This window comes from Suricata suricatta, chromosome 7 (genome assembly GCF_006229205.1).
Source record: "Suricata suricatta isolate VVHF042 chromosome 7, meerkat_22Aug2017_6uvM2_HiC, whole genome shotgun sequence".
Classification (NCBI taxonomy): domain Eukaryota; kingdom Metazoa; phylum Chordata; class Mammalia; order Carnivora; family Herpestidae; genus Suricata; species Suricata suricatta.
Genome location: NC_043706.1, coordinates 96,489,465 through 96,509,131, shown reverse-complemented (window position 1 = coordinate 96,509,131; position 19,667 = coordinate 96,489,465). Strand labels below are relative to the sequence as shown.

Genomic DNA, 19,667 nt, shown 5'->3' with positions numbered 1-19,667 from the left:
AGAGAGAATGTGAGGAAGGGCCGGGGAGGGGCAGAGAGAGAGGAAGATATAGAACTCAAAACAGCCTCCAAGCTCCACACTGTCAGCACAGAGCCCAACGTGGGGCTCAAACTCATGAACTGTGAGATCATGACTTGAGCTGAAGTCAGATGCTTACCCTACTGAGCCATCCAGGCGCCCCAAGCATCCAACTCTTGATTTCAGTTCAGAGTTTAATCTCAGAGTTGTGAGTTCAGGCCTCACATTCTATGTGCTGGGCATGAAGCCTACTTAAAAAAATTGGACAGGGGAATCTGAAGTGTAATTCTAAGAACAGCATGGGCAAAAGCAAAGAGACACTTTGGGGCATGCTGTGTGTAGGGAGATACAAATAACTTGGCATTGTCTTAAGCCAGCGGCATGGAATGGCAGTCAGTGTGTTAGGCAGGGCCGAGCAATAGAGAGAGAGTCCACCATATTAAGAGCAGCCCACCATATCTGAGAGAAGATGGCCAGAGTTTCAATTCTTTATACTAACTCTGAGTTATTGACTTGGGTATGGTTTCCTCTTTTCTTCTGTGTTCTACTCTGGGGTTTCAGGCGGTGTTCTAACAGCTGGCATCCTGAAGACCCATGATCTAACAACTTGGGCTCCCCTCCCTTCTGATCATCAAGATTAGACAGGGACCTTCTGTCAAAAGGGGGGTCTAATTTGTCAAGAAATCCTAAATGAAAGGTTGAATTATTTGTACCTTGTCTCATCTACAGCTTCCTCTGAAATCCCATGGGAGCCTCACTCAAATCACTTCAACAAAAGAAGAAATGGACCTACTCTGAATGTAGAAGGAAGAGACATGGTCTGAGTTTTTAATCTATGAGAGTCGACCAATGTGCAAATGGATAAATTAAAGTATCAGATGACCTGAAAAGTGCTAAAATATAAATATGGGGCAAAGCATATGGAAATCACAGGACCAACTTGGCTGGAAGAGTTGGGGGAGGCTTAATATAAGAGGAGGTTTCTAAGCTGGCTTGCAGAGGCCGAGTTGGAGTTTCTTAGAGAACGCAAAGAACAATTCAGACAGAAGAAAGCCCAGAATTGTGAAGGAGTCTGGCATTCCAGGAAACAACAAGCCATTCTATCAGAATGACTCTGGTGAAGGGTTTGAGGGTCAGAATCACAGGCACTGAGCCATAAGAACTGGATTATGAGGCGTCCTGGAGTCACATGGCCAGGTTTGCTTTTTTGGTGGCAGGATAATGGACAAAGTGGAATTCTCCTCTTTTCTCCATAACTGTGGTGTGTGCTACTGACTGTGTCTCGCCATATCTTCTCACAAGACTTTCAGGATCAAGTGATTCCTGGCCAAGAAACAAAAGCAGACTCACTCCATTCCTCAGTGGATTCAGATGAAAACTGATAATAAAATCAGCTACAACTCCAAGACGTGGCATTGGAGTAGAACGAAGCTGGCTCTATAAAGGATCATACATGAGATGGCACACACCTGCTACCTGCAGGTCACATGTTCCTATCCCATCACTCTATAAACCTCCCTACTACTTGAACAGTAGATCTGGTTGGTTTTTTTTTTTTTATTAGGGAATGACTATTCTGTTATTATGCTTCTACACCAATGGGTTGGTTCAATAATAAACATGTGAGATCTTTTGATTGGAAAAAAAAGGACGAAGTAGAATGCAGTGCAAATAGAAGTAGGAATTCCATAGATGAAGCCATTGCAATCCCCACAGGTGAAAAATGGTGGTGGTCTAATCTAAGATAATGCAGTGGGGATCTTTATGAGGTGGGATTCTCTGGATTTGTGACTGACAGGATATGGAAGTGAAAAAGAGGAAGAGTTCAAGAATACCTGAAATATCTAACCTGGGAAAGAGAGGAGGCAGTGACACTATGAACCGAGATCAAGAATACTTGAGGTAGAAGAGGTTATGCTTTCCATAAGGGTTCCATTTGAGATGTATTAATTTTGAGGTGACTTAGGACAATCCAGCTGAAGTGTCCAGTTGATCATTTGAAATATTAGTCTAAATTTAATATAAAGATCAGAGCTGGAAATTATTATGGGTTGAACCATACGAAATTGCTAACATTTGAACCTGCAAAAATGGTAATTGCATGTGGGAGAGTATTTCATATAGGAAAATATACAGAGTGAAAGAGAAGGGATGAGTACCAAGAGCAGGGGATTACCTGGGAAATGTTTTTTTTCTTTCATCTTTCAAATTCCCTTTTTTTTTTTATAGTTTATTGTCAAGTTGGTTTCCATATAACACCCAGTGCTCTTCCCCACAGTGCCCTCCTCCATGCCCATCACCCACTTTTCCCTCTCCCCCTCCCCCATTAGCCCTCAGTTTGTTCTCAGTATTCAAGAGTCTTTCATGGTTTGCCTCCCTCCATCCCCCCAAATATTTTTACCCTTCCCTTCCCTCATGGTCCTCTGTTAAGCTTCTCCTGTTAGACTTACAAGTGGAAACATATGATATCTGTCCTTCTCTGCCTGACTTATTTCACTTAGCATGACACCCTCGAGTTCCATCTATGTTGCTATGAATGGCCAGATTTCATTCCTCCTCATTGCCATGTAGTATTCCATTGTATAGATAAGCCACATCTTCTTTATCCACTCATCAGTTGATGGACATTTAGTCTCTTTCTATGATTTGGCTATTGTTGAAAGTGCTGCCACGAACATTGGGGTACATGTGACCCTATGCATTAGCACTTCTGTATCCCTTGGGTAAATCCCTAGCAGTGCCATTGCTGGCTCATATGGGAGTTCTATGGATAGTTTTTTGAGGAACCTCCACACTGTTTTCCAGAGTGGCTGCACCAGTTTACATTCCCACCAACAGTGTAGGAGGGTGCCCATCTCTCCACATCCTTGCCAGCATCTATAGTTTCTGATTTCTTCATTTTAGCCACTCTGACCAACGTGAGGTGGTATCTCAGTGTGATTTTGATTTATAGGGAAATGTTGATGTCTAACCATGGTCAGATATGGAGCAATGGTGAAGAATGTTGCACAGAATTGGTAGAAGATAGAAATACAGGGGAAAATCAACAGGGAGTAATGGTATAGAAGCCAGACAAGTGCTTCCCAAAAAAGAAAGGGTGTTTGAGAACTTCAAATGCTGCAGAGGATGCATGCTGGAAGGCAGAAACAGGACTCTGAACCTGGCAGTTGGGAGGTGGCTGTAACCCCTGCAAGAATTTTAGCAGAGTTGAGACAAGAGCTGGACTGTAAGAAGTCAAAAAAGAAGGCTGACCTCAAGGCTTCATTTGCTTGTGAGTTTTATTTTTTAAAGTTTGAGGAGGTTTCCACCTATTTATATATAAAAGGGAGAAGCCAAAGTAAAGAAAGTAGTTGAAGATACAAGACAGAAAGAATGAAGAATTGAGAGAACCAAGTCCTGAAGGAGGCAGTAGGGCAGACTTGAATGCATAAGAGGAGAGGTTTGCCCCAGATGGAAGGGACAGAGGCTCACTACAAACAGTGTTAGGTCCCTGACCAACATATGCATTTCTAGCCAGGCACTCTGGCAGATCTCATTTATTAGTGTCATTATGTTGTCATGGGACAGAAGTCCCTCTCAAAGAGAAAGATGGCAAGTATTTTAACTACCATGGTGCTTCTTTCCAGAGATCACAGCAATGCCTTGATGTATTCTTGGGCACCCCTACCTTGTAGCCTGCAGCAGTCACAGCTAAGCCCCCTCCATTGTTCACTGTGAGCCTGTCCTCACAAGAAGAACCATCCCTTAGAAAGACCTCAGAAACAGTCCAAACAGCCGTTTGGGGAGCACAGAAGGTGTCAGAATTCACTCTGCCAGACTCTAAAGAGATATTTCTTCAAGGAGGACATTTCTTCAGGCCCTGCAGTTAATGGTCCCAATGCCTATCTCTGAGGAGAGTTGGGGCAAAGAGCTTCCCTTTGCTTCCAGTTTCTAACATAACCAAAAGGAGAAATTCATCACCTAGGACAGCTAGTACTTCCTTACTGAGGCATCACAAACATAGATGCTGTCTTAAAATTCCCAGCTAATCCTGTCCTAGGTCTCATGCTATGAGGCCAAAGTGTTAGTGTTACGTTGGGTTCATCTAATCGAAATAGGAAAAACAGGATTAAGAACATGAGTCTCATCATCCTGGGAAGTTAATAAGTGAAAGATCCAACAACCCAATCCTGTAATAAGAAAGTCCATTAGGTGAGGGACCCACATTGCCACCTGAGCTACCCATGGACCTGGGAGTTTGGGGAATGTGAGCTATTGGTCACAGAGGAGATCAGCTGAGAGACCAGAAAGGTTCCTACTAAACCTCTCATATGTTACCCTCATTGTATTGACAGGTATCCAACTTGTCACTTTAGAGTTCTGTGTCTAGTACAAGGGCTCTGTCATAAGAGATGTTCAATAAATATGGCTTTAAAGGAGCAGGTGAGTGAGTGAATGGTACTGCCAAATAGCCACACTATTCATCCAAATAAATAGCATGTCTATTTATTTGGAGATGGAGTGTCTTGGTGCTTATGAGAGCGTAAGAGAGAAAATGAGACAGTTCCTTTGGAAAGTCATCTTACTACCAGTTCTTAATGTAAAATGGTGAAACCAATTTTTTTATAAAAGACCACAGACCTTCAATGTGTGTATGTACATGTGTGTGTATGTGTGCATAGATAGTACATAGACACACATACACACACACAATGGGGAATGGGGCATCTGTAAGACCATAGCTTGGAGTAAGATGATCTTGGATCCTGAAAGATTACAAGAACCCTGATATAATTTGCACTTGGTAGCCTCAAGAGGATTTGTACTAGTCTTTTGAAATAAATAAAACAGTAATAAAATCAGCATCCCAAGAAATTCTGAATTTAGCTCCTGCCTTTTGTTCAATTCAGATTCCCTCTTTTTTTCCTATAATCTTCCACGTGTTTCTTATACTGTGAAGTGATTTTGTTACTATGGAAACCACAAGGCCTGCATAAAGCTCAGCTGTGATGTCAAGTTACAAAATGATTTGAAACTTGCCCTATGGCTTGATAAAAAGCATATACTACACCCAGTATAATGATATACCTATAAAACACATATCTGGGAATATGCCTTTTTTTTTTTTTAATATGGATGGGCATTTGGGTGGGCAGATGTGATTGGTGAAGAAATATCCCACAGATGCCGCTCTGAATGAAAATGAAGCTTGGTTAGGAAATTCCAGGTTTATAAAATCATAGTAATTATGAGTTATAGCATATGGAGTTTATTCCTCACACGCGAAGCTTTGCCTTGTTTATGAAGCACTTAAGCTAGCTTTCTGAAAAAGCTTTGCTAGAAATATTCAAGTACAGCACATCAACCATTTAAGGGGGATTTTTTTTTACGTGACTTCTTGCCTGGAGGCGAAAGATAAAGAAACTCACCTCTTGGGGTCCTTTTTAGGCCAATGAAAGCCTGATTCTCCCACTGGAGATCTTGCTCTTTTTCTTAGGCCAAGTGTTGCTTCCAGAAGAACACATATGTTTCTGATGTCATCATCTGGCCTTGAATCTGTATATGATTCAGTGGTAGTGGAATCCGCCCTAATGCTCTGAAATCACTTATTACACTGATAACCACACGAAGCCTGGGAACCCACACCAAAAATCTACCTACTTGAAGAAAAGCCACAGAGCCATGAAAGCTGTTAGGCAGGAAAGACAGAATCAGCAGAACGGAAGGCAAGCCATTCTGCCCCCTGGCCTCCCACCTCCTGCTCAGCTCCCCTACCCTCTGCCAAGTACTTGCAAGTATATCATCACAACAACACTCTGGAGAACATTCTTCTTGGGTAATAAGAAAGCATAATTATATGCTTCAGAGCTGTTGAGGTTTTCTCCTATTTTCAAAACAATGCATATCCTGTGGGAAGATAGCACTGTACATGAATAAGCTAAGATTCCTTCCCTGAACACACAGACGGTGGTTTGGAGGAGAGACCAGAGAACAGCCCTACTAATGTCTTTATTCCTTGGACAACCTAACCACACTGTTCTGTGGGGCTCCCGGGAACAAACTTCTCTGTAAACATCATGAAAATGCAACATCTTCAAAACTGAAATGACATCTTCTGTCTCGCGCTCACTCTTCCTTTACAGCCATAGGCTGTCCTGGTGCTGAGAAAAATGGAATGGTTTGTGAAGTCCACACCATACAAAACTCAAGACTGGCTTCCACAAACCATTACATCTATTCATATTTCTCACCTTAAATGTGATCAGTGGAGAGGTGGGAATTGTCCCCTGGAGTTACATAGTCCCTCCTGGATTTGAAATCGGAGTTGAGGCTCCATGAATGTGTGCTAACATATGGTTTCCAGAGGCAGAGGGTCTTTCCTGCGATTATTATACTAACATTCTTCAAAGTCCAGCAGAAAGTCATGGTGAATAGTTGTGGCAGAGGCTACGGAAACCAGCACAAGCATTATAAAACACCAATCCTTCTGACACTTCTCTTCACTAAGTAGTGGCATCTGATTCCATAGGTTAGAAAAACGACCCCCAAAGAGAGTCCTAGAAAATGCGTGTCTCAGAGTCTTTGTTCACACTGGACTTCCCAGAGCCCAGACTGTTCTCTTACCACAAAATCAGGCTGTCATTCAGAGAGAAGTCTGGGTTGCTTCTAAAATGTCATGTGAGTGTGGTTATTTGTACCACTGCCCACTAAACTCTCAGCTCCGTTAAAATTGCCCTGAACAGAACATGCTTTCGAGTATAAACATCATGCTGTTGCTTTTATAAGGCTTGGGTCACATTCTTTTGACCATATGGACTCTGTCACGTGGAAATGAGAATTGTCAATAGCTGTCAGAAAATGTTGTCCCGCAAGAGGAAGCAAAGCATTTTGGGGCTCCCACTACCCCCTGGCCACTGCCCCTCACTCCACCGCAGCCTCACAGAGATTCCAAGGCGAACACTGAGGATCCGATTCCTTTCACTTTAGTGGTGGTGTGGGAAATATGACTTTTCTTCCTGAAAATCTGTTATTTGGCAGTAAATACTAAACACAGGGGGCTGAGTCACATTTCCTCATCCAACTCTGTTTTGCTTCCTAGGCAAGTGGGAAACTTTGGAAAATCCAATTTTTATGAGTGTGCAATTGTGTACATGTGTGTGACAGAGAGAGAGGGAGAGAGAGGCTTTGGGAAGGAGTAAAGGAATAAATTTAGCCTAGAGCCAATTTCTAGCAGATAATTCATATTTTTAATCTGTGGCCTTGGAGAAGACTGTCATTTTATTGGCACAAATAACTTACTGTGCAGTTTGTTGGGCAAGTGTTTAAAAAAAAAAAAAAAGATAGGGGAATAAAAACCCCAGCCATGTGCAGAAAATGCCTTGGCAGATGGAGCGCAGCTCTTCCAGACCCCATGGCCTTCACGACTGGGTATCTTCCTTTTCTTGGTGCTGGCTGGACCCATTCACTGGTGGGGAAACAAATGTCAAGAATCTCCCAATAGCACCTCTGAGGATTTCTGAAATGAAGGGAAATCTGGGCTGTTGTGGGAAACTCTTAAACCAAGACAATCTAGCCTGTGTTGCCTAATGGTCAAGAGGGTGATTCTTCACTTAAGTAAATAGTAACCGAAGCCGAGCCCTGTACAATATGACTCTGTGTCTCCCTTAAGCTGTGCTTGCTCTGAGCCTCTGAGATCAAGAACTTCAGAGACATTGTTTGTAGTTAAAGTTCTCATTTGATTAGTTTCACTTTCTCAATCTGAAGACAGGCCACAAGACTAGGACTATACTTATGGATCAGGAACAGTTTCATCTTGTCCCAAGACCAGAACATGAGTTTACTTGGAAAATTCTGTGATGGGGTATTTTGATGGTGACAGGGGACGTACCTGCCAGTTCTCGTTAACATTGAATCTTCATTTCCACAAGTGCTCAATTAACATACACATGTATGCAACTTCTCTTATGTGTTTTGAGTCATATAGACACTTTGGGGAGATAAAACTGATACTGAGAAGCTAGCAGAGATTAGAGTTGATACACAGATGAATGAATAGTCGAAAGCACAGAGGTAAGCAGAGTGAGGGGTCATAACTCATCAGAGTATAAGCATCAAATATTTTCATTTTTATTTACTCATTCATTCAACACATATTAACTTGGCACCCATTATGTGACAGGCACTGTTCAAGTGCTGGGAATAAACAAGTATGAGAAAAAAATTCTAGTCTTGGAATACCCAGGTGGCTCAATCAGCTAACATCTGACTCTTGATTTCAAAACAGGTCATGATCTTGCTGTTCGTGAGATCGAGCCCCATTTCGAGCTCTGCACTGAAAGTACAGAGCCTGCTTGGGATTCTCTCTCCCCGTCTCTCTCTGCCCTTCCCCTGCTTGTGCTCTCTCTCTCTCAAAATAAATAAACATTTTTTTAATCTTAAAAAAATCTAGCCTTTATGGAGCAAGTCATATAGGAAAATGTAAGTAAAATAGACAGATAAATTGTATCCGATGGAGATAGATGATAAGTAGCAAAATGAAGAAGGAAGAACACAGGTATGTGTGTGATGAAGGAGGGTGTTGGAGAAGCCTCACTAAGAAAGTGACAGTGAGGCAAAACCTGAAAGTGGTAAAGGAGGGAGGAAGAGAACTGTGGGCAGAGAATAGCAAATACAAATGTCCTATGACAGGAGCGTCCCTGACGTGTGTGGCTGGAGCTAAGTAAACCACAGGGAAAGGATAAGAGAAGGCATCAGAAAGGTATGAACTGGCCGGACACTGGCCAGATTATGGAGGGTCATTTAAAAGAGATGCTAAGGATTTCTGGCTTTGATTCTGAAGGGGGGGGGTGTCAGTGGAGGGTTTATTTTCTTTTGTTTGCTACTCACTAGCTAGGCAACCTTGGGCAAATTGACCACTCTGAACCTCAGGTTCCTTATCTGTCAAATGGGGGCAGTAACAGAATAATAGTACCTATTCTAAGCATTTTTTCTATTGTGGTAAAATATATGTAACATAAAACTTGCCATTTTAAGTATTTACAAAAAAAATTTTTTTTGAGAGAGAGAGAAGACAGCGTGTGAGCAGGGAGGGCAGAGAGAGGGAGACACAGAATCTAAAGCAGGCTGTCAGCACAGAGCCTGACATGGGGCTTGAACCCACAAATTGTGAGATTATGACCTGAGCCAAAGTTGGATGTTCAACTGAATGAGCCATTCAGGCGCCCCTCATTTTAACTATTTTTAAGTGTACATTTCCATGGCATTAAGTACATTCACATTATTGTGCAGCCATCACCACCGTGCATCTCTAGAACTTTTTCATCGTCACAAACGGAAACTCTGTATCCATCAAACAATGACTAACTCCCCATTCCCTATTACTACCCCCTCCCCAACCCCCAGCAACCATTATTCTACTTTCTGATTTCTGATATCTACTTTACGATTTTGACTACCCTAGGTACCTTATCTAAATGGAATTACACAATTCCTTTCCTTTGGTGACCAGCTTATTTCATTAGCATAATGTGCTGAAGGTTCATCCATGCTGTAGCATGTGTCAAAATTGTGTTCCTTTCTAAGACTGAGTAATATTCCATTGTATGGATATCCCACATTTTGTTTATCCATTCATCTATCAACGGACACTTGGGTTGCTTTTACCTTTTGGCTATTGTGAATAATGCTGCTATGAATGGAGCCGTACAAGTTTCTCTTTGAGTTTTCAATTATTCTGGTTATATTTCCAGAAATAAAATTGTGAGGCTATATGGAAATTTTATGCTTAATTTTTAATGTTTAATTTTATGAGGAATCCCCATACTGTTTTGCTGAATGCACCATTTTACATTCCCATCAACATGGCACAGGTTTCAATTTCTCTACATCCTCGTCAATACCTATTATTTTCCCATTAAAAAAAATAGCTACTCTAACAGGTGTGAAGTGTTACCTTGTTGTGGTTTGATTTGCATTTCCCTAGTGATTAGCGAGGTTGAACATCTTTCCATGTGCTTATTGATCATGGTCCATCTCCTCAACAGAAATGTCTATTCAAGTCCTTTGTCTATTTTTAAATTGTCGTGTTTGACTTTTTACTGTTGAGTTATAACAGTTCTTTATGTATTTGGGATATTAATACCTTATCAAGTATATGATTTTTCAGTATTTTCTCTCATTTTATAAGTTGCCTTTTTACTCTCTTACTAGGATCCTTTGATGCACAAAAGCTTTTAATTGTGATGAAGTCCAGTTTATCTACTTTTTCTTTTGTGTCCTGTGCTTTTGGTGTCATACCCAAAATACCATTGCCAAACCAATGTCGTGACGCTTTTCCCCCTGTTCTTTCTTCTCAGAGTTTTATAGTGTTAGCTCTTATGTTTCAGTCTTTAATCTAGTTTGACTTAGTTTTTTATATGGTGTGAGATAAAATCATAGGAGGATTTTGAATAGAGGAGAAACATGATCTGACTTCCATTTTTAAAAGATCACTCTGATGGCTGTGCAGAAACCAAACTGCTACCAGCTGGGCCTCATTTAATCCTTTCACATGCCAAAAGGTGGGTTCCAAAACCACATTTCAGTATGATCTTTTAACTTTTCAGTCACTTCCTTGTTCAATTGTCTAAATAATTTGACACTAATTTTGCATGAGTGTGTACACACCTTTTCCCACCCCCTACAAACATGTTAACCCATCATGTGGAGAATAGAAAGAGCCACACTTTCCTCTACATGCATGTTACACTTTTATTACCTCTACATGAATATTATAAATTTTTTATTTACTTTGAGAATATGTATTCATACGTATTTATTGGGGGTGCCTACTATGAGCCAGGACTTTCCTAGGTCAAAAAGATATAGCAGTGAGAAAGGAGGATCCTTTCCTCATGGAGCATACATTCCTATTATGCATTAAAAAAAATGACCTACGGGCACTTGGGTGGCTCAGTCAGTTAAGTGTCTGACTTCAGCTCAGGTCATGATCTCACCATTCCCAAGTTGGAGCCCCACATCAGGCTCTGTGCTAATAGCTCAGAGCCTGGAGCCTGTTACAGATTCTGTGTCTCCTTCTCTATCTCTGCCCCTCCCCCACTTGTTTGCACACGTGCACTCCACCCTTTTTTCTCTCTCTCAAAAATAAATAAGTATTAAAAAAAATGTAACTGACCTAACACATGTATGGTCCTCACACCCAATGATTACAAAAGAACTATTGGAAAACCAAAATTATCACCCTTTCTATCCTCAACCTATTCTCAAAGAATCTATTGAGACATCAAAACCAATCAATACAATACAATTCGTAAATAATTCAGAGACAACTGTTGCTTAAACATGGATGATTGTTTTTCCTGTGGCCAGAGTCAGAAAACCATTTCCATGGATACATTCCGTCTACTTCGTTTTAAATTCAGAACCTACTACGTGCCAGCCACTGTTCTGGGGGCTGAGTGAATAAGACTAGAACAAACTGATGTTGGAGAGAAAAGCAGGATCATGGAAGATCCATTTGGCCACTGAAAAGAGTTTGCCTGCTTGGGACATTAACCAGGGTTAAATTATTCCAGGTGTAGTTCTACAGTGTGGGGTGGTGGCTCTCAACCTAGCTGTACATTATAACTACCTGTGGAATTTTTTTAAATGCCAATGACTGGGCACTACCCTTGGAGATCCTAATTCAATTGATCTGGGGTGGGCCCAGGGCATTAGTATTTTTTAAAAGGTGCCTAAGGGATTCTAGAACACAGTAAGTGCTGTGGAACTCTGTGACTATGTTTACCTATTCACTCATGTATTGAAGAAGTCCATGGTAGCTCTTTTTCCTCTGAAAATAACTTTCATTGCTTTATTTTTTCCTTGTAATGAAAGTAATAGCTGCTCATTGTAGAGTAATACATAGAAAAGAGAAATGTCACCCTAAATCCTATTTCCCAGAGATTTCTTCTATTAACATTTTGCTGGATTTTCTTTTTATGCATATGTTTGTGCTCTTTGTCCCCCCCAAAAATGGTATCCAGCTTTTCTCATCACTTAATAATGTATCATAAAGAACTACTCAGTGTCAGAGTAACAAACTATTTTGATGCTGCCCTTACATTATCTCTTAGCCTTACACACGCAGAAATGGGATAGTTCTGTTTAGGCAGGTAAGTTTGCTTGGCTCTTACTTCTTTTAAAAAAGGCCTTGGTCTTATTCTCTACCTGACTGATTATCCAAACAGATCTCTCTGTCCTTCATCAACAAGGGAGGTGGTCCATACTCAAGGACTTGCCTTGAACTCTACTTTCATATACTTTTCAAAAGCTTGGTTGCCAGAGACAATATTTACGGAGGATTGCCTTAAGGACAGGAGTCTATTTATCCTTCCATGTATCCGAAAATGTATCCTCGCAGCGTGCCAAACCGTGGAAGATTGCATACATTGAGCACACTATTTTAGTTTCTTATAAAAATGCTTTTACTGGATTGAACTTCAGCTATATATCATCAGCCTATATTGAAAGGCATCATAAGAAACAGTTCTCTGAAGTTTATTATCATATCTGTTTTGAAAGTAGACTCATTATTATGCTTGGCATCAGTTACGTGTATCACCTAACATTCCTTTTATGAGAATCCACAAAAGTGCTCAGAAAAGAACCACAATTTTGGTATAGCCCCTTAATCTCATAGACCTCACTACTCTTAATTGTCTCCATCATTCCTTGGGCTGCTAGGGAGCTCAGTAAAATGGTGGTCCTAACTAGCAATTACGTCTAACCATAGCACGCTCTTATGCATTTCCTCCTAAATCTGACTTTGTGATATCTCCATCCCCATTTTCCCTGCACCTATTTTCTCTTCAGCTATTAATTTTGACTTTTTGTGTTATATATATGTCGAAGTCTTTGTGGGAAAGTGGAAAGAGGGAAAGAAAACAAGAAAGGTAAAAAGGGAAGATGAAGAAAATATAAAAGGAGGAAGAAAGAGAAAGAGAACAGTGGGAATTGGGAAGGAAAGAAGAAGGCAGGCGGAAAGACAATAAAGGCAGCCTGGTCACCAGTGTAAGAGTTACACTATTAGGAGTCTTGAGGAGGAAGAGGTGAACTTGTGTCTAACTGAGCAGGACAGCGATGTCCTGAGGAGTTCCATAACAGCAAGCTCCCGGGTACTTTAGAGGCATCATCTCATTTAATCTCCATAACAAGCCTTTGAAGAAGGTACTATCCTCACACCTATGTTTCAAATTTAAGAAAGCAAAACAAAACACCAGAGATACTAGAGATGTAAATTTCACATTGAATGGTGACACTGGTTTTCAATCCAGATCTGTATGCTCTACTTGATAGCCAATGTTTTAAGGTTAACATGGTCCTTTGAAAAGGACCATTAAAATCTTTCAGAGAAATCACAACTTTAGCTGAAAGACATTTCCTTATATTAACAATCTCCTACTTTACTGTCATCCTGGGGTGTGTGTGTGTGTGTGTGTGTGTGTGTGTGTGTGATAAAAGAGGACTTTCTCCTTCATCCGTCTATTTCCATCTCCCTAAGAAATGTAATTACTTTGAAAATGAGATCAGGAACGGAGGGAAATAGTACAGACTTGCTGGCAGGAAGAGCAAGCAGGAAAGCCAAAAGGACAAAGGGAAAGCTGACAAGACAGAAGGAAAAGAGTGAAGGATGGGGGAGCAGACGGGAAGGGGTTCTCGCAAAGAACTGAAACATTGACTGAAGGCCAGGGAAAAACAAAGACAATCTTGGCAGGAAGCCTGTCATGAGAAGTGGCAAACTAGAGCTAAAACGAGGTGCTCAGGAAAAGATGAAGTCCTTAGAAGAGAAAAAGAAGGGGCCATTTCAACACCCCACCCCCGACTCTACGTGGCCCTGTACAGGGGGTGGTCAAGCACTGAAGGGAACACATGCCTGCCCTATACCCTCAGTGCTCCAGCCAAAACCCAACTCGTGTATTTTTAACACTTGGAGATCCAGGGACACCTGGGCGGGTCAGTTGGTTAAGCATCCAACTCTTAATTTCAGTTCAGGTCATGATTCCAATGGTGGGATCGAGCCCCATGTGGGGCTCCATGCTGAGCATGGAGTCAGCCTCCTTAAGCTTCTCTCTCTTTCAGGGCACCTGGGTGGCCCAGTGAGTTAAGCCATGGCTCAGGTCATGATCTCAAAGCTCCTGGGTTCAAGCTCTGAGTGGGGCTCTGTGCTGACAGCTCAGAGCCTGGCACTTACTTTGGATTCTGTGTCTCTGTCTCTCTCTGCCCCTCTCTGATTCATGCTCTCTCTCTCTCTCTCTCTCAAAAATAAACATTTAAAAAAAAAGATTCTCTTTCTTTCCCTCTCCCTCTGTCCCTCCCCTGTGCACACATGCACTCTCTCTAAAAATAATAATAAAATTTTAAAAATTGGAGATCCAACTATTTGTTTCTGTTTTTAGCAAAAAGAAATTTTCCTTCTCTCCAGTTGTGCAATTATTCTATAGAATCTTCATTTCCCAAAAGTCTAAGATCCAAGTAAAATTCAATATTCTTTAAAAATTTCCAGAGGTGCCTGGGTGGTTCAGATGGTTAAGCGGCTGACTTCAGCTAAGGTCATGATCTCAGACTTTGTGAGTTCAAGTTTTGCGTTAGGCTCTGTGCTGACAGACCAGAGCCCGCTCCAGATTCTGTTTTTCCCTCTTTCTCTGCCCCTCCCTCACTTGCTCTCTCTCTCTCTCTTTCTTTCTCTCTCTCCAAAACAAACATTAAAAATAATAAAAAATATGGGGTGCCTGGGTGGCTAGTCAGTTGGGCATCCGACTTCAGCTCAGGTCATGAATTTGCTCAGGTCATGAACTTGCAGTTCAGGAGGTAGAGACCCCCTTCAGGCTCTATGCTGACAGCTCAGAGCCTGGAGTCTGCTTTGGATTCTGTGTCTCCCTCACCCTCTGTTCCTCCCCCACTCATACTCTGTCTTTCTGGCTCTCAAAAATAAAGATTAAATTTTTAAAAAATTAATAATAATCACAATAAAGATCTCTGAATCTCTGAGGGAGCTTTATGCTAATGCACAAGTGAAAATGGATCCGTGGACTCTCAGGTGCTGATGGACAACTGCGCTGTGCAAAGCGAGACTGTTCACAAATGCACCATGTCGGTTAGCGGTTCCAAGTGGCAGTAAAGTAGAAACTCATTGTTTTCCTCATTGTTACCTTTTCCTTTCAATTTCAACTGGGTCTTTTTTTTTTAATTATACTTCATTGTCAAGTTGGTTTTCATATAACACCCAGTGCTCATCACAAGTGCCCTCCTCCATGCCCATCACCCATTTTCCCCTCTCCCCTACACCCCATCCACCCTCAGCTTGTTCTCAGTTTTTAAGAGTCTCTCATGGTTTGCCTCCCTCCATAACTATTTTTCCCCTTTCCCCTCCCCTATGGTCCTCTGTTAAGTTTCTCCTGTTACACATATGTCAACTGGGTCTTTTTTTACAACTATCCCCATCACTACACGGTTGGTTGCAAAGTCAAAAGATTTCCATTCAGGAAAGTACCCAGAAGCCCAGCATTCTGGTATGCTAAATGAAAACATTAACAATTCCTTTTTCTCCCTGCCACTGTTTTACCTGAAAAATTTCAAACCTACAGAAAAGTTGCAGGAAAAGTACAATGAATATGCATATGCTATTCACCGAGATTAGCCAATTTTAATATTTTACTGCATTTATGCTTCCCCTCTATATATGTATGTGATATATACTCCTTTTTTAGCCAAACCTTAGAATCTTTAGGGAGGTATCTAAAGACATTATAACCCCTTACTTCAATTACTTCAACACATATTTACTATTTTAAAAAAAACCTTTTCATAATTGCAGTACAACTGACATACTCATCAAACTTCAATTGATGTTATCTATTATCTATTATCTACTAGTATACATTCTACATTCATATGTCTCCATTTATCCCAATATTATTCATGACAGCTAAGCTATTCCACTCCAAATCCAGCATCTAAACAAGAAGCAATTATTGTATTTGGTTTCATGTCTCTTTAGTCTCCTTTAATCTAGAAGAACACCTCAGCTTTTTTTCTGGTTAATTCTTCCATGATATTGATGTTGTTTTAAGAGGCCAGGCCAGTTGTTTTGCAGAATGCCTTCAGTTTAAATTTCTCTAGGTGTTTATTCATCATTAAATTTAGATTAAACAACAGAAATATTGTTAAGCTGAATCATGGAATAGTCATTTTATACAGCAAAACCAGTCAACTATTAGAAGTTTCATGCAGCTTATACAACTGATAACTTCAGCTTAATATTAAAGGATATTGTATCCCTCCTTTTATATGACATCAAGGATACATGATACTCATCTGTCCTGTTATTGGTGGTATTATGTCTGATGATCGGGCTAAGGTGGTGTCTACTAGATCCCTACATTACAGAGGTATTTTTTTTCTTTTTATAATTAATAAGAAATCTGTATAGGACCCTGTGAGCCTATTTTCAGTATTCTGTTCCCCAACAGACTTTTACTCAATTATTTTAAAATCCATTGATGATTCTCACCCGAACCCATTAATACTATGATGACCAAAAAGTGGTATTTTTCTGCTGTTTCCACATTTTATAGCTGGCATTCTACTGTAAAGTGCTTAACCTCCCCACTGCTTATAAACTTGGCGAGTAAGGACTCATGAATTCCTTTTATTTAAGATGTTATAGTTTATTCCCACCATTGTTCATTATAATTCTTTCTCCATCAATGGTTGATGTCAGTCTTGCCTTTCTAATGCCAGCACGCTCCGCTCTACAATGTAAGTTATCTGCTTTGCCAGATCTGAATCTATAGCTCCTGAAAGGGAGCATGGTCATAAAAGTGAGAGTCTTAGTTTCTGTATCTGACCTCAACTCTCTCTCTCTTTTAAACATCTGAAGTCATTTCCCCAAATTGGATTAACTTTTTCTGGAAAAATATTCTTCGTCGTCAGCATTTTGTAACTATCCATAGTTACGTGGGACAGAAGTGTGGGATGAAGGGGGAAAAGCAGATGTGTGAGCCACACAGGTTTGGGCTGAATCCTGGCTTTGCCCTTTAATAGCTATGCAAGCTTGGGCAAGTGATCTTATGTCTGTGAGCTTCAGTCACCTCAATATAAAAAGAAAAAAAAGAGAGGAATTCTAATCCGATACATCGGATGGCTGTGAGTATTCAGGGAACAACGTGTGCCAAGTGGCTAGTTCAGTACCTGGCATGTAGGATGCACTCAACTAAGTGGTGGCTGTTCTTGTTTTTTAAAAGTATTTTTAAAAAGTCATTTTTAAATTTTTTAAAAATAAACTCTACATCTAATATGGGGCTTGAACTCATGATCAAGAGTCAGATGTCCACCTACTGAGCCAGCCAGGTGCCCATAAGTGGTACTTAAAGCATTCTTAATGTTATTTTTCCCCTAGGCTTATGTTTCTTTGCAGGTTTTATTTACCCTTAGATAATTTTGCATCTCCTAAATTATTTTTCTACAGATGCATAGTTTTGTGCTTCTCTAAAATGAAAAGTCATTTATTCTTTCTACCCATCTTATGAATTTACATCCTTTCATATCTAATTGACTCTTCTTCTTGGTGTTTACATCCCCTCCCAAATGGCAGCATCTACAAACTTCATTTAAGCTGTTTTTTCTAGTCCTTTGCAGAATTTATAATCCTAAATTTATTTTATATTCTCTTTATCCTCTTGAAGAAATATCATCTTTAAAGAAATTCATTTATAGTCACCCTATATTTAGTTAGGAAGTTTTCCTCTCTCTCTCTCCCTCTCTCTCTCTCTCTCTCTCTCTCTCTCTCTCTCTCTCTGCCACTCCCCTGCTCACACTCTGTCTCTCCCTCAAAAATAACTAAACATTAAAAGTTAAAAAAAAAAAAGAAACAGACACACAATATACATAGCTGTAATTCAAAGTAGGCCAAATGTAAGAAAGTTATAAAGTGACTGGAAAATGTAGAGAAAAACTTGTAGAATGAGTAAGATCTGGACATGTGGTGTCTTGGAGGACAATCAGTAAAAGTGTAAAACTGAACTCTAATCTAATCTCAGATAAGTTAAATTTTTCATCCAGCACTGCAAGTTCACCAGAATTACACATATTTGGAGAGACTGTACACAGAGGTGCCATATTCCATTTGTAATGCAGAAAAGTCGATTACGATCACTCCTTTCCCATATGAGACCTGGAACACTGTGTCTGATGCTATAAATACTAAAAAACGTCATTCTGGGTAATTTCTTCTCACCTATCTTCTACTCTACTAATTCTCTCTTTATTCATTATTTTTCATCCATATGATGAGCTTTAAGCTTCAATTATGTTTTTTATAAAAGTTCTACTTGGTTCTTTCTCAAAATAGTTTAGCTAGTCTTTAAAATTTCTTATTCTATATAGATATTTGCAAGCTTGTCTTTTATTTCTCTAAACAGAGTAGGTATGGTGGTCTTCTATTTCTTGAATATAATAATAATCCATTACTTGAAGCTTTTGTAGATCTATTTCTTCTGTTTTCCTATTGGTTTTCTTAACGTGCCAATTTCCTAATGTGCTTCGTTATTTTTTACTGTCAGCTGCTCGTTTTCCATGGAAACTTATTTGTGGGACTTCTTTGTGGCCTATTATGAAGATGCTTTCATTTAGACAGAATTTGCTGTTGCTTTTGCCCCGTTGCCTGAGGTCACTGCCTGTCCCAGACCACTTTAATCTAAATTTAGGCTTGAAGTTTTTAAATTACCCAAATTATGTGAATTCACGCTAAGAAAAAAAAATGTATGAGGGCAGATTTTTGTGGTTCAGATGTGTCAGGACCAGTCCCACCAATACTGGTTCAGGACTAAAGTGACTTTTCTTACTATCTGTCCACTGGAGCGGGGAGGAAGAATGGTATGTTTATTTCTGGGTGACCGTTACTCTGAGGGTCTAGCTTTTTTGGGGGATCCCAGTTTATGAGTAGGGTCTCTCATTAGATCCTGACCTTGTTCTGGCCTTGGCTTTGTTATCCTTTTTAATTTTTTTTTAATGTTTTTATTTATTTTTGAGAGAGACAGAGACAGCATGAGCAGGGGAGGGTCAGAGAGAGAAGGAGTCACAGGAACTGAAGACAAGCTGCAGGCTCTGAACTAGCTGTCGGCACAGAGCTCGACATGGGGCTTGAACCCACAAACCATGAGATCATGACCTGACTTGAAGTCGAATGCTTAACCGACTGAGCCACCCAGGTGACCTTGGCTTTGTTTTCTGTCTCCTTCATCCCTCAGGCCATTAAAACAAATCCAGGTTGGGGGGGTTCAGCAGTTTGGCAAATGATTTTAGGGCAAAAATAGTTTTCCTTTCAGACTTTTTTGTCTTCACTAAGATTGGCCTGATAATTTTTTTTAACAAGATCCTAACTTTTCCATTTAAAAACACATTTATATATGTATTATCAAGATTTTCTAACTTGCTTTTAATAAGAATGTGCAAACATGTAGCCCTCTAATAGAATTTGAAGCCCACAGTAACTGCCATAATTTCAGATATAACATGATCATTCTATTTTTTAAAAAAATAAGTTACTTGCTTAAAATTTTTCACTTTATGGGGCGTGTGGGTGGCTCAGCTGGATGAGCAGCTCAGGTCATCATCTCACTATTCATGGGTTC

The 19,667-nt window shown here is 40.2% G+C and overlaps 1 pseudogene; it reads left to right on the top strand.

Annotated features, from left to right (window-relative positions):
• Nucleotides 1-1,299: 1,299 nt before the first annotated feature.
• LOC115295309 lies at nucleotides 1,300-1,553 on the top strand (annotated as a pseudogene).
• The last annotated feature ends 18,114 nt before the right edge of the window (nucleotides 1,554-19,667 follow it).